At 37.2% G+C, this 15,728-nt stretch overlaps 1 protein-coding gene across 5 annotated transcripts in view; it reads left to right on the top strand.

Annotated features, from left to right (window-relative positions):
• Positions 1 to 15,728, top strand: part of PIAS1 (protein inhibitor of activated STAT 1) — a 127,922-nt gene that overhangs the window by 17,102 nt on the left and 95,092 nt on the right. Inside the window, exon 1 of one of the 5 annotated variants that reach the window (XM_086322820.1) lies at positions 9,731 to 11,766. The exons of the other annotated variants lie outside the window; for them this stretch is intronic. The gene's annotated coding sequence lies outside the window, so the exon portion shown is untranslated. Of the gene's footprint in view, positions 1 to 9,730; positions 11,767 to 15,728 lie in introns of those variants that run through there. 5 annotated transcript variants of the gene reach the window in all.

Below are 15,728 nucleotides of genomic sequence, written 5' to 3'. Positions count from 1 at the left end.
TTGATGCTCTTTTTGTTAGTTTTTAATGGTATTTGGTCATCCACAAGGCAGTATAATCCAGCAAAGACTTCAGAGTCTAAGTCCCGTCTCCATAGTTCACAATTGGACAAGTAAAAAATCTCCAACCCTCAGTTTCCTTCCCTATCAAACAGGGGTCATAAGAGTTGTGGTTTTATATGATCATTTTGAAAATGAAATAAGGTATAAGTATTTAATTTACACAGTTTCTGAAAAAGCACTCCATATATGTCATGATTATGATTTATATTCCCTATGACATATTTATGCGTGTTATCTAAACATCAGCAAATTTTCAGGGCTGAAGTTAACTTAAATATGAATATCAGACAGAAAATTTTGATGAGAATCTAGCCAAATAAAGGTATCTGAATTTCATCTAAAAAAAAAAAAGTGATTAGTGGAAAATTTTAAATTCCATGTGTGGCTAACCATTGTCGCTTACATTGTGTTTCTTTTGGGCATTGATTTCTAGAAATAATATTGCCAATAACTAACATGAGGAGCAGGAGGAAAGGCTGTAGTCTGTAGTACCCAGTATAAGACTCCTTTAGGAGAGGGCGTGGGTGGTGTTCTTAGACTTACTTTTGTTGAATTCCTGCTACCTTCTCCTCTGCCGCTGTTTGTGCTTGCAGTTTCCTTCTCGTCAGCCTTTTCACACCTACCTCTGCACCGCCACCCCAGAGCTAACCTCAGGGAGTTTTGCCTTTCTTGTGGAGGAGAGAAATGTCTAGAACAACTGTAATAAAAAGCTAGAAAAGAATAACTGTGTAAACAGTTAACAGTATATTCATGAGAGGAAGACTAGTCACTTCTGGCCAGGCTTATTTTAAACTGGTCCTCAAAAGAGGAGACTTCTCGAAAGGTTTTGATTGCAGGGAGATTGTTTCAAGCAGAGGGAACAGCGTGAGAAGAGGTAATGAGAGACACTGAGGCATGTTTATCGCACATCCAGTAGAGCCATGTCTGGATTTCTATATGACAGAGTGATGTAATTGTGGACAGCTGGAGCCAAATTGTTATCAGAACTTCTCATGTTGAAATTATGAGTCTGAAACTGTACTAAATTCTGTAAAGGAAAAGAACAAAATTCTATAAGCACATGTAACAAGGAGACCTGACCTAGTTTGGGCGCTCAAGGAAGGCAAACTGTGTGTATTTCTGAGCCATCTGAGCTACATCCTTCACTTCCAAGTCTTGTCAAATATTTTAAATGTTGTGCCTTCCTTCCCTTCCCTGTTATCACCCTTATTATTTCAGACTCTCATAGTTTCATGCTGATATTAACAACCCCTAAATTGGCCTCGTATCTTAATTTCCCTTTTCAGTTTTAGTCAGATGGCCTTTTTGATTATATGTCAGTCTCTCTCTTAACCCTACATTTCTGCAACTGGAGAAGTTTCTGTAACTCCCCCATTTTTGTAGGATTAAGAACAAAATTCTTTACCTGTCCAAATTAAGTAAGTTACTGTTTAAATAGCAGTAACATGCTGAGTAGGCACTGATCAGAATTATGTAATGTCCTTATTTGTGAGAGAGAATATATATTATTTCTAATAGGCTTACACTGCCAGTATGGTTTATAATATTCGAGATGCCAGAACATTGTTACTCATATTCATTGACAGTGAACAAAACAGTTTGTATAGACTGAGCTTGTGGTTTGGTAGAAAGTAGACAAGTAAATCGGAGAAGGCAATGGCACCCCACTCCAGTGTTCTTGCCTGGAAAATCCCATGGATGGAGGAGCCTGGTGGGCTGCCGTCTATGGGGTTGCACGGAGTCGGACACGACTGAAGCGACTTAGCAGCAGCAGCAGACAAGTAAATAGGGCTTCTCTACATTTTGGCATGAGAACTGTGTTGGGTTAAATTGTAGAGCACATAAGAAGGTAAATTTACTAATGGATAGCCTGTGGAAAGTATCCCAAAGTTGATGACTTCTAAGGTGTGACCTGAATGAGTTGAAATTAACTAGAAGAAGATTAGGATGGGAGAGGAGAGGAGAGTTATTAAAAAACAGCGTGTGTATGAAAGTCCTGGAGGATGGAAAGCTGGTTAACAGGGCTTTTAGCGGCAGTGTCCAAGACTGGATCATGAAGGATCTCTTAGGCCATGCTGAGAAATTTGCCCTTTATCCTTAGTCTAGTGGCTAATCATGAAAGATTTAAGCTCAGGAGTGACATGATCATCTTTCTATTTTAGAATAGACCTCTAGTGTGAAGAATGACTTGAAAAGATAATAGTGGAGACAAGGAGAATTTCTTACAGACATCTAGGGAAGGGATCATGGTAGTCCGAATTAAAGTGGTAATAGACATTTAAAGTGGTAGGATTGATGTGACTTGGAAAATAGACGTGAGTGAGGGAGAAGGTGGCATAGAAGTTTTCTCGCTTGAATAACTGGTTAAGTGGTTTGAGAGAAGTTTGATTTGTTAAGTTTAGATGTGTTGAGCTGACTGCTGGGACATAGAAGTGTTTAACATTGTAATTCAGAAGACAAAGGCTAGGCTAGAAATGAAGATTTGGGGATTGTTAACCTCAAAGTGTTATGAGATGATTGAGGTCATCTAGGAAGATTGGAGTGAGTGAAAATAAAGTCAAGAATTCTGAGGACCTCTCACAATTGAGAACTGAAATAATTTAAAAAAATACCTTTTAAAACATAAAATGTCTTGTGTGGACGTGCTGTAATGTCTTCAAGAGTTTTCCTTTCCTTACAGTTATATGTAATAGACACTTTTTAAAAATTATGCAATTACAGATATCTTTCACTGTCTACATCTGGTTTGTGAGTTCATTTAGCGAGAATTCAGTAGTCCAGAGTATTTTGAACATATATGATTGCTAGTGGAGAATTTTTTCAGAAGTTTGAGAAAAAGAGATCAAGATTAATCATCATCTGTATAACATTTTAACTGCATGTAGTAACATGGCCCTGTTAATTTGGCATTTGGCTTTAAAATATCTGTTTAGTTTTAGAGTTAATTCTAGGGTGACCATATAATTTATCATCCAAAGTGGGACACTTTTAAGAGTGGAAGGGGCTGCTTTTAATAATGTTGCTGTAACAACAGGTGTACAGTGGAAAATTTGAAGATCTTGTTGGTTTTTCTAAAATTCTTTTTTTGTCAAGTGCTAGGAAATGAGATGACAGTGATTGAATAATAATAATAATGAAGAGTTTAGTGGCCAGGTAACTTTGCAAAATATTGGATACAGAGTTAACATACTTCTTTCTGCAGGACTTCTTAGGACCTTTAATATGTAAATATTATTTGAGAAGGTAGGGCATGGTGGGGAATTACAGAATCTTGAATTTCCTTGATTGGTTTTGCCACAATACCATATTACTTTGAATATCTATTAACCCTTTGAACCTGGTTTAGAAAATGGTGACTTGAAGTATCCTGTCATTTAAATTGGATCTTTTTAATGTGAAACCCAATCAGATTGTTTCTAGTCTTAAGTTTTATTTAGGATTTTTGATTTTTCATGTCTGGGTAGCTAGCTTTATTACAGTGAGTAAAATTTGAAGTTTAAAAGAAATAACCTCATAAAATTGTCATTATATGTAGATGACATACTATATATAGAAAACCCAAAAGACTCCACATAGAAACACTAGAACTGATAAATGAATTCAGCAAGGTAGCAGGATACAAGATGCACATACAGAAGTCAGTTGCATTTCATTAACAATGAAATATCAGAAAGAGACTATTTGAAAAAAAACCTTTAAAATTTTATTAAAATTTTGTTATTTTATTTCAGAGTATAGTTCATGAACAATGTTGTATTAATTTCAGATGTACAGCAAAGTGTTTCACATACACATGCATACACATGTATGTGTTCTTTTTTAAATTCTTTTCCTGTAAGTTCCTACAGAGGGTTGAGCACAGTTCCCTGTGCTGTACAGTAGGTCCTTGTTGCTTATTTGTTTTAAATATAGCATTGTGTACTTACCAGTCCCCAACTGCCAATCTGTTTCTCCCCAGGTAACTGTAAGTTTGTTCTCTAAGTCTGTGAGTCTGTTTCTATTTTGTAAATAAATTCATTTGTATCTTTTTTTAAAAAAGATTCTGTATTTAAGTGATATCATATGATATGTCTTTCTCTGTTTGACTTAATTTTGTATTATAATCTGTAGGTCAATCCATGTTGCTGCAAGTGGCATTTTATTCTTTTTAACGACTAGGTGATATTCCATTGTATAAATGTCCGTCTTCTTTATCCATTCATCTGTCAGTGGGTATCTAGTTTGCTTCCATGACTTGGGTATTGCAAACAGCATTGCAGTGAACTTTGGCATTTGTATCCCTTTGAATCATGTTTTTCTCTGGATATATGCCCAGGAGTGTGATTGTTGGATCATATGGTAATTCTGTTTTTAGTTTCTGAGGAACCTCCATACTGTTTTCCATGATGGCTGCACCAACTTACATTCCCACCAACAGTGAGGAGAGTTTCCTTTTCTCCACGGCCTCTCTAGTATTTGTTATTTGTAGACTTTTTGATGATGTCCATTCAGCCATTCTGACTCATGTGAGGTGGTACCTCATGGTAGCTTTGATTTGCATTTCTCTAATAGTGATGTTGAATGTCTTTACATTTGCCTCGTGGTCATCTGTTGATCTTCCTATGTTTTGACTGGGTTGTTTTTAAAAAAAAAAAAAAAAACCTTTTAAAATCACACCCACCCACACACACACCCACCCACCCACACCCACACCCCACACTCCCCCCGCTGGAATAAACCTGACCAAGGAGGTGAAAGACAAAATTTTATGATGAGACCTATAGAACATTAATAAAGGAAATTGAAGATGATTCAAAGAAATGGAATGATATCCCATACTTTTGGACTAGAAGAATTAATATTGTTAAAATGCCTATACTGCCCAAAGCAACATGCAGATTTAACACAATCTCTTTCAATTACCCATGACATTTTTCACAGAACTGGAACAAATAAGCCTAAATAGGGAACTGTAAAAGAACCAGAATTGTGGAAGCAATCCTGAGGAAAAAGAATAAACAGGAGGCATAACCCTTCCAGACTTCAGACAGTGCTACAGTAATCAAAATAGTGTGCTACTGGTACAAAAACAGACATATGGACCAGTGGAACAAGATAGAGAGCCCAGAAGTAAACTCACACACTTACGTTCAATTAATCTTCAACAAAGGAGGCAAGACTGTAAGATGGGGGGGGAAAGGCAGTCTTTTCAGCAAGTGGTACTGGGAAAGTTGGACAGCTGCATTTAAATTAGTGAAGTTAGAACACATCCTCACACCACACAGAAAAATAAACTCAAAATGGCTTAAATACTTGAGTGTAAGATAAAACACTATAAAACTCCTAGAAGAGATGATAGGCAGAGCATTCTTTGACATAAATCATACCAATATTTTCTTTGGTCAGTCTCAAGGCAATAGAAATGAAAACAAAAATATACAAATGGGACCTAATCAAACATAAAGCCTTGCACAGCAAAGGAAGCCACAAACAAAACAAAAAGACAGCCTGTTGGAATGGGAGAAAATATTTGCAAGTGATATGACCAGCAAGGGCTTAATTTCCAAAATATACAGACAACTCTTAACAACCCAGTCGAAAAATGGGCATAAGACCTAAACAGACATTTCTCCAAAGAAGACGTACAGATGGCCAAGAGGCACAGGAAAAGATGCTTGTCATTGCTAATTGTTGTTTAGTTGTTAAGTTGTCTCCAACTCTTTTGTGACCCCAGTGGACTGTAGCTTGCCAGGCTACTCTGTTCATGGGATTTCTTAGGCAAGAATACTGAAGTGAGTTGCCATTTTCTTCTCCAGGGTATCTTCCTGACCCAAGGATCCAACCTGTGTCTCCTGCTTGGCAGGTAGATTCTTTACCACTGAGCCACAAGGGCAGCCCTGCCAGTTATTAGAGAGATGCAAATCAAAACTACCATGAGGTATACCACCTCACACTGGTCAGAATAGCCATCATTAAAAGGTCTACAAATAACAAATGCTGGAGAGGATGTGGAGAAAAGGGAACCCTTCTACACTGTTGGTGGGAATGTAAGTTGGTGCAGTATGGAGGTTCCTCAGAAAACTGAAAGTAGAATTACCATATGATCCAACAATTCCACACCTGTGCATGTATCTGGACAAAACTAATTCAGAAAGATACATGCACCCCTATGTTCATAGCTGCACTCTTCACAATAGCCAAGACATGGAAGCACCCTAAATGTCCATCGACAGATGAATGGATAAAGAAGATGTGGTTCATGCAAACAATGGAGTACTACTCAGCCATAAAAAAGAATGAAGTAATGCCATTTGTAGCCAAATGAATGGATCTAGAGATTATTCTACTAAGTCAATCAGAGAAAGACAAATACTGTATGATTCTCACTTATATGTGGAATCTAAAATGTGACACAAATGAACCTATTAGGTTGGTGCAAAAGTAATTCCAGTTTTGCATTGTTGAACTTTGCCATTTGATACTGGAATACGTTCTTAATTGTGGTTATACATCATTTTAATGTGCATTTCTTGCTTTATGTATTTTGTTAATGAATTATTACTTGCTGTTTATTTTATTTGTATTTTAGACTATGGAAATGATGTTAGACAAAAAGCAAACTCTAGCGATTTTCTTGTTTGAGTTCAAAATGGGTCATAAAGCAGCAGAGAAAACCTGCAAGATCAAGAATGCATTTGGCCCAGAAACTGCGAATGAACTTACAGTGCAGTGGTGGCTCAAGAAGTTTTACAAAGGAGACTAGAGGCTTGAAATGAGGAGCACCATGACTGGCCATCAGAAGGTGACAGTGACCAACTGAGAGAATCCTCAAAGCTAATCCTCTTACAACTAATGGGAGAAGTTGCCCAAGAACTCAGCATTGACTATTGTGTGGTCACTTGGCATTTGAAGCAAAATGGAAAGGCGTAAAGGCTCGGTACGTGAGTGCCTCATTAGCTGACCACAAATCAAAAATTGTCATTTTGGAGTGTCATCTTCTCTTATACTGTGCAACAACAGTGAACCATTTCTTGATTGGATCGTGACATATGACAAAAAGTGAATTTTATACAACAACCAGCACCAACCAACTTAGTGGTTGGACTCAGAGGAAGCTCCAAAGGACTTCCCAAAGCCAAATTTGCCCCCCAAAAAGATCATGGTCACTGTTTGGTGTTTCGCTGCTGGTCTGATCCACTACAGCTTTCTGAATCCCAGTGCAACCATGACATATGAGAAGAATGCTCAGCAGACATGAGATGCACTGAAAACTGCACGGCCTGCCGCCAGCACCGGTCAACAGGGAGGGCCCGGTTCTTCTCTGTGACAGCGCCTGACTGCGCTTTGCACAGCCGGTGATTCACAAGTTGAAGTTTTGCCTCATCTGCCATGTTCACCCAACCTCTCACCAACTGCCTAACACTTCTTCAAGCATCTTGACAACTTTTTTGCGGGGCAAATGCTTTCACAACCAGCAGGATGCTGAAAATACTTTCCAAGTGTTCCTTGAATCCCGAAGCACAGATTTTTATGCTACAGGAAACAAATTTATTTCTTATTGGCAAAAATGTATTGATTGTAATGGTTCCTATTTTTCATTAATAAAGATATGTTTGAGGTTAATTATAATGATTTAAAATTCAGGGTTTGAAACCATAATTATTTTTGCACCAACCTAATAGAAAACAAACAAACTCACAGACATAGAGAACAGACTTGTGGGGGAAGTAGGGAAAGGAAGGGCTGGAATCAACACGTTGTAATAGTAACAATTATTATATATGTATTTATATATATATGATTTATATATATATATTGTATATAAAACTTCGGTTACATTTCCCTGAAAAACATTGCCGTTTTAGGGGAACTTTGAGGGTTGAATACTAATTTATCAAACAGATTTTTAAAAGGCCTTTTCAGTGTTGTTTCTTCCAAGCTAGGCAATATGCCTAGCTAATTTCTTTTTCTTTTTTTTAATCATTTTAGACGTAGGATGCAGCTATAGGTATTGTTTCTTCTCTGTCAAAGAATCTCTGTTTTTGATCTTTGAATGAAAGATTACACCCTTGTAGATTTAGGAAGGAAAGAATTGAACTTGCACTGTAAAGAATATTATGGCTTTGACTACATGAAGAAATGTTCTGGAATTTGATTAGTTATGTGTTTAATGGTATTGAGTTTTTTTTTTTGTTTGATTATGATAAGCTCATAATATATGTATATATTTTATTTTCTAATAACAACAAACGGTAAATTATTCTTTTAGCATAATTATAGTACATTTCTTTCTTTTGTTGGCTAGTTTTTTTGACCTTTGGACATATGAATTAAACTTTTTTCCTAATTTTGTGCTTAAAAAAATTCTTCCCTGACAGTAAAATTGGCATTGGTTTGCCCCCCTCCCCCCACTTTTTAAATTTGTTTAATGTTCTGGATATGTAAATATGGATGCTGTTAGGTTTTTTTTTTTTTTTACATCAGAGGCTTGTGAGTAGCTGATCTTCCTCCCTCCCTAAATTTCAGGAAGAGTGTGTAGTATGTTTTCATGGTCTCACCTTAATGGAATTTCTCCAAAGAAAATGTGAGCATTTTCTTAAACTTGCTTTCACTATTATAGAAGCTTTGCATGTAAATATTTATCATACTGATCTGTTCTGAAGATAATGATCTGTGTAAGGTTTGTAATACTTTAGCAATTTTGCTTTATTAGCAGTATTACCTTGCAGTAAAGGATGTTTCTGTTGTTTCTCTTAGCTGTAACTTGTAGAATATCAGGTGAAAGTATTCTATTTATGTAGAAAATAAAGGGGTATTATCATTAATAGGTTTCTGATAGGATTTAAAAGAATACTTAGACAAGCTGTCACTGTAGGACTTGGGTTTTCCGTGTAACCTATTTTTTTCCCCAGTATTTCTTAGTAGTTTGTGAGCAGTCATTCCCAGGATTTTTAAGGACATTTGTATAATGCACCTCAGTGAGAAAAGGGAACCCTCTTACACTGTTGGTGGGAATGCAAACTAGTACAGCCACTATGGAGAACAGTGTGGAGATTCCTTTAAAAACTGGAAATAGAACTGCCATATGACCCAGCAATCCCACTGCTGGGCATACACACCGAGGAAACCAGAATTGAAAGAGACACGTGTACCCCAGTGTTCATCGCAGCACTGTTTACAATAGTCAAGACGTGGAAGCAGCCTAAATGTCCGTCAAGAAATGAATGGATAAAGATGTGGTATATATACACAATGAAATACTGTCCAACCATAAAAATGAAATAATGCCCATTTGTAACAACATGGATGGACCTAGATATTATCACACTATGTGCACTAAGTCAGCTGGGGAAAGACAAATGCTATTTGATATTACTTATATGTGGAATCTAAAATATGACACAAATAAATTTACAAAACAGAATCACCTCACAGATGTAACTTATGGTTACCAATGGGGAAAGGGAGTGAGGGGGATAAATTAGGAGTTGTGGATTAGCAGATACAAACTACTGTTTATAAAAGAGACAAGAAGATCCTACTGTGTAGCGTAGGGGACTATAACTGATATCCTATAATAAACCATAATGGGATAGAAATTTTAAAAATAAAATTAAAAACAACATTTATGAGAATTCTCTGGTGATCCAGTGGATAGGACTCGGGGCTTTCATTGCAAGGGCCTGAGTCCAGTCCCTGCTTGGGGGACTAATTAAGATCCCACAAGATATGTGACATCCCCCTCCCCAAAAGATGGATATCTTTTTTCTAAGCTTGTTTTTCTCTGAGAGCTATAAGTCAAGACTGGTATATAATAACCTGAATTGTTTTTCTTGTGCACCCTGGACAATGTTTATTGAATAATTACCTTAAAATTGGAGAATCCTGGGGAACATAATCATCTGTCTCCTAAGTAGTTGAACAGTCATATTTGTAATCTTTAACTTTGTTATCTGAAGGGGAATTTCTTATCATGTGCCATTGGCCTCTATAGCCTTGACCCTGTTACATCTCAAGTTTTAAGCGTGATCTGTATGACTATTTAAGAAGCAAAACTCTCAGATTTTGTCGGTGACACAAAACTGGGAAGAATATATTAGATGACAGAATCAAGAGGAATTAATTCATCATCACTATCATTTCCAGTGCATTTATTGGATCATCCACCATACTTAGCATAGGTCATGTGGAGCAAAGTGTCCTTGAAAATGTCAAAGTCTAGGGAGGACGTAGACTAGAAAATCAAGGAACCCTGTATGATAAGCGCTACAGTTGAGACTGCAGGGTGCGATTCATAAACAGCATTTTGAAAGGCTGGAATGATAAACATGAAAAAAAGGAAGTTTAACAATACTATATATAAAGTTCTATTTTTAAATAAAAAAAAATTAGAAAATGAGGGGGTTTAACCTAGTAGCATTTCATGTGAAAACTATTGAATAAAGGTTTTAGTTAACCTCAATCTTAATATGAGTGATAATATGATGTGGATGTGACTCCCTGCCCCTGCTGAAAAAAAAGCGTAACATAAAACATCCTTCCGTTTGCCTAAAGAAAATAATCCAGTCAGCCTAAAATGCCTTATTAGGTTGCACTGGTAGAAATAGCTGTGTTCATAATAAGATAGATAATACTAAGAATAGTCAGACTTTTATCTGGATTATATTACTCACTCTGAGTATGATGGATAGCAGAATGCTCATGAAGTAAGGGACCAGGCTGGGAAGGGTCTCTACTAACAGAATGAAAATTTAAAACCATTGAGCATCAATTCACAGAACTTTTCAATAATGTGTGCTGCTTTAAGATTGTAAACTCATAATTCACAATCTTAAGTGTTTCAGCAGAGGCTGGGAGACCATCAATTAAGGAGGTTACAAGTAGAACTTCATATATTAGATGAGTTGAACAAGAGGATTTCTAAAGTTCTATTTTAAACTAACAGCATAGTAAGTCAACTATATGTCAATAAAAATAAAGTTCTATTTTATGTTATGATCCTGTGATTCTACAGTTTTTAAAAACATCGTTTCATGGACTTTGCTGTTGGTCCAGTGAGTGGTTAAGACTCTGGGCTTCCACTGTAGGGGTTGCAGGTTCAGTCCCTGGTTGGGGGGGCGTCCTGTGCCATGCGTTACGGCCACACACAAAAAATCATTTCAGATTACTTACTCGTGTCTGTAATTGTCAGCACTCCACAGCATCGTGTGGGCTTTGTCACCTGACTTTCAAGTCTGAACTCCACTATTTGTAGCTCTGCGTTTGATCGAATAGGTTGTACCTGTGACCCTCACATAATTCTTTCTCTTGATACTTTCCCTCAAAGGTTTTTTACTAATCACTTTTCTGGGACCCAAATTGAAGGCAATGATTGAAAGATTTTGCTTAGTTACAGAATGCGTTTTTTCCCTCACTTATTGTTTCGTTAATATTTTTAAAATTAATTTAGTTTTTAAAATTTCTGGCTGCACTGTGCAGCATGTGGGACCATAGTTTCCTGACCAGGGATCAAACCCATGCCCCTTGCAATTGGAAGCTTGGATTTTAACCACTGGACTGCCAGGGAAGTCCTGTTTTGTTAACATTTATCTCTTCTACTTTTTCCGCTTAACTTTCAGATAGAGTGCAATGGAATTCTCTAGGCCAGAATACTGGAGTGGGTAGCCTTTCCCTTCTCCAGGGGATCTTCCCAGTCCAAGGATTGAAGCCAGGTCTCCCGCATTGCAGGTAGATTCTTTACCAGCTAAGCCACAAGGGAAGCCCAAGAACACTGGAGTGGGTAGCCTGTCCCTTCTCCAGAGGATCTTCCCTACCCAGGAATCAAACTGGGGTCTCCTGTATTGCAGGCGGCTTCTTTACCAACCGAGCTATGAGGGAAGCCTTAATAGAGTTATAGTATTATAGAATTTTGAGGATTTGAGTAACCTTTGAGAAGCTCTAGTCAATCTCTCATTTTTTAAAATGAGAATATAGACCCTGGAAAATTGTGATTCAGTAAATTAGTGGCCAAGTCAGTACTAGAATCCAAATTCTACATATACTAGTACCATATTATGTTATATTTGTACTTAGCACATAGGACGTGTTGTTACTTTTGAGAACTGAATTAATACGATTATATGCCCCTGTCTCTGAAGAATAGCTTATCTCTTTGTGTTCATTGTTTGTTCCAGTATTCCCTCTTTCTACAACTCATTTAGGGCTCATTCATGAATCCAGAAAGTGTTTGTTACACAGCTATGTACAGAGCAACTTTTTACCTAAAGTTTTGTTTTTCCTACCTGTGCATAAGAAGTTTAGCAATGTATTAGAATTTTAAACTCTTGATTTTTAAATTAAGCTAAACTTTTTTATTATGAAAGTAATACTTTATCCAAATTTTAAACTGTTTTGGTTTGAGTTTGTTATTTTTAGTATTCAAGTTATCATCCAGAAGGAGCTTTTAAAGGACATATCTTTCGGTTTTGTGGTAGTACATAAATGGGAATGATGTTTAAATTATCAAAAATCAAAGCTATGGTATGCCCTTTCAACAGAATGTAAGATTTGTACTTTGCTTGAAGGAGAATGCAATCTTCATGTTTTGTCATTATATTGGAGCTAAATGCAAGCCATGTGATGGAAGATAGCAGAAGAGGAAAGATAGCTAGAGGAGTAGGCGCTGCAGGTCATTTTTCGGTCATCTTATATTGAGAAATCAATAAAAGATGAGAAATTGGGTGGAACAAGATTATGGAGAAGTATGTAACCAACCTAACTTGCTCCTTCAGTAGAAACTGTCTAACTAGGTTTTCCAGTTGAACTGGACATTGCTGACAAATTGCTAATCTAACAACTGTTTATTAACTATTTCAAATGGAAAGGATTAGAAATGATCCCAAAGTCAGTTCCACTGAAAGAAGAATCCAACTTTGAAAATAATGAATAAAATAAAATAAAATTTAAAAAAAAAAAGAGGAAGATGAAAAAGCTGGCTTAAAACCCAACATTAAAAGAACAAAGATCATGGCAAAAAAAAAAAAAAGAAAAGAATGAATAAAATATTTTTGGTGTACTGTACCATCTTTAATGTATGCACCGTATTTTCGATAATTTTTTTGTTGTTGATAGCAAAAGTATAAATGAAATACTAGGACATTGTTAAATGCCTCTTTTGTCTACCTTTAGAATTCATTTTGCTTTATGATTAGTTACAAATTGATACCAGATAAAGATTCGTAATACAGGGTCTGCTTCATGACATCCTTTAAAATACTGCAGTGGGAATGTGTGAACAAGGGTAATTAGGGGGTTCAAAAGGAAGTACCTAATTCTTATTCAGAAGTTAGTTATGACCTTTAATAACATAGGGTCATAGCTAATGAGAAAGTAACATTGGCACTTTATATTTAATCTCAAAAACACTCAGTCTACAATACTTGTTACTATTGCTTGATTATTTATCTTTCTCAGTGTATGGTCCTTCCTCTGTGGTTGAACTAGTGTTCTTATACAGGCACACAGTCTATGTATATGTGTGTCTGTGTGTGTAAAATCTTAAATATTTGAGAAGAGATTAAGTTGAAATGTGTTCTTACTGGATGGTAAGGACCTCTTCTTCCTCCCTCCCCATTCCCTTACTGTGTTCAGAGAACACTGGAAGCCAACCTTATATCGCCAAACCAGGAGGTTGAGGGATTCCTTTCTGCCAAAATTGATCAGATAAAAGGAATCCTCATGATAGCCAAGTTTCCTGCCTGATCATCCTGGAGTGAAGTACCCTGGTCTGGTCACTCACACAGTTCATCTCATCATCTTTGTCATCTTAGATACGAGGCTTCCTGGGTGGCTCAGCGGTAAAGAATCTGCCCGCGATGCAGAAGACGCTGGAGACACTGCAGGAGACACTGCGAGTTTGATCCCTGGGTTGGGAAGATCCCCTGGAGGAGGGCATGGCAACTCACTCCAATATTCTTTTCTTGGAGAATCCCATTTACAGAGGAGCCTGGTGGGCTACAGTCCATAGGGTCACACAGAGTGGGACACGACTAAAGTGACTGAGCACGCACTTATTATTAGATATATATAAATGTACAGCTAGAGATTTCCTCCTGCTCAAGGAGAACATCAAGCCTGAGAGGCAGAGACCAGAGAAAACAGAAAGAACTCAAATTATAGAGACAATGCAGGCAGCTGAAGAAAACCACAATGTCAAACACCCAATTTATTTATATCCTCAAGAGAAAGGAAGATAATAAATTCATGTAAAATAAGAACAAGATGTAGAAGGAAAAGAAATGTGCAGCAAACAGAAAAGAACTCATAGAAATTAAAATTTTAAAAGAAGAGTTAGAAGATAAAGTTTAGGAAATCTCCCAGAAAATACAGCTAAAGACAAGAGATGTAAATGCAAGAGGAAAAAGAAAAAGAGCAAAAGAGAATTAGACAGTTTAGGAAGGCCATAATCTAAATAATGACATGAAAGAGAACGAAGTCAAAGGAAGGTTACTGTAAGAAATCTTCCCAGGATTGAAGGACACACATACATCACTAAATGTAAAAATTTAGCCATGGTCAGTTCATACAATTAAAAACAAAACCATGAGAAACTTCTGTGAGGGATATATAGATGACTGTGAAAGATTGCCCATCAGAAAGATTTCAGGCTTCTTAACAGAAGATGATGAGGAAAGCCTTACAAAATTCTGACAGAACACACGTTCTTGTCTGGAATTCGGTACTGAGCCGAGCTCACTTCTTAAGTATGAGTAAATGAAGATATTTTTAGACAATACAAGGAATTTTTAAAAAGTGTACTTCCCATGCCCTCTTTGCAGGAAGCTACTGGAGGAACTACCCCAACTAAAAAGAGAAAATCCAGAAAGGAAGAAGTGAGAACAAGGAAACGAGGTCCAGCACGAGTGACAAGGGAATTCCCAGGATAAGTTAGAGGGGAATTCCATCAGCACAGTTTTTTGCCACACCAAGAGAGCAAGCAGTTCCAGTTGGAACCTAATGGAGGGTTTTAGGAAGTACATTTTGAAGAAGGAAATTAAAACAGAGATTTACCTGATACAGTTGAATATGTTGAGAGGAAAGTTGCACTTTAGCAGTTTGCAGATGAATTAACTATTACTTCATAGAAAACTAAGCAAATACAAAAATGGTACAGTTATTAACTAGAAGTAAGGTCATAGCATATTCAAAAACAGACATTACTTTGTCAACAAAGGTCCGTCTAGTCAAGGCTATGGTTTTTCCTGTGGTCATGTATGGATGTGAGAGTTGGACTGTGAAGAAGGCTGAGCGCCGAAGAATTGATGCTTTTGAACTGTGGTGTTGGAGAAGACTCTTGAGAGTCCCTTGGACTGCAAGGAGATCCAGCCAGTCCATTCTGAAGGATATCAGCCCTGGGATTTCTTTAGAAGGAATGATGCTAAAGCTGAAACTCCAGTACTTGGCCACCTCATGAAAAGAGTTGACTCATTGGAAAAAACTCTGATGCTGGGAGGGATTGGGGGCAGGAGGAGAAGGGGATAGAGGATGAGATGGCTGGATGGCATCACTGACTCGATGGACGTGAGTCTGAGTGAACTCCGGGAGTTGGTGATGGACAGGGAGGCCTGGCGTGCTGCGATTCCTGGGGTCACAAAGAGTCGGACACGACTGAGCGACTGAACTGAACTGAAGGTCATACAAAAAATAAACAG

Source organism: Bos grunniens, chromosome 10 (genome assembly GCF_055505025.1).
Source record: "Bos grunniens cultivar Pamir isolate PY7600 chromosome 10, Bosgru_T2T1.0, whole genome shotgun sequence".
Taxonomy (NCBI): domain Eukaryota; kingdom Metazoa; phylum Chordata; class Mammalia; order Artiodactyla; family Bovidae; genus Bos; species Bos grunniens.
This window is presented reverse-complemented; position numbering and strand designations above follow the sequence as displayed.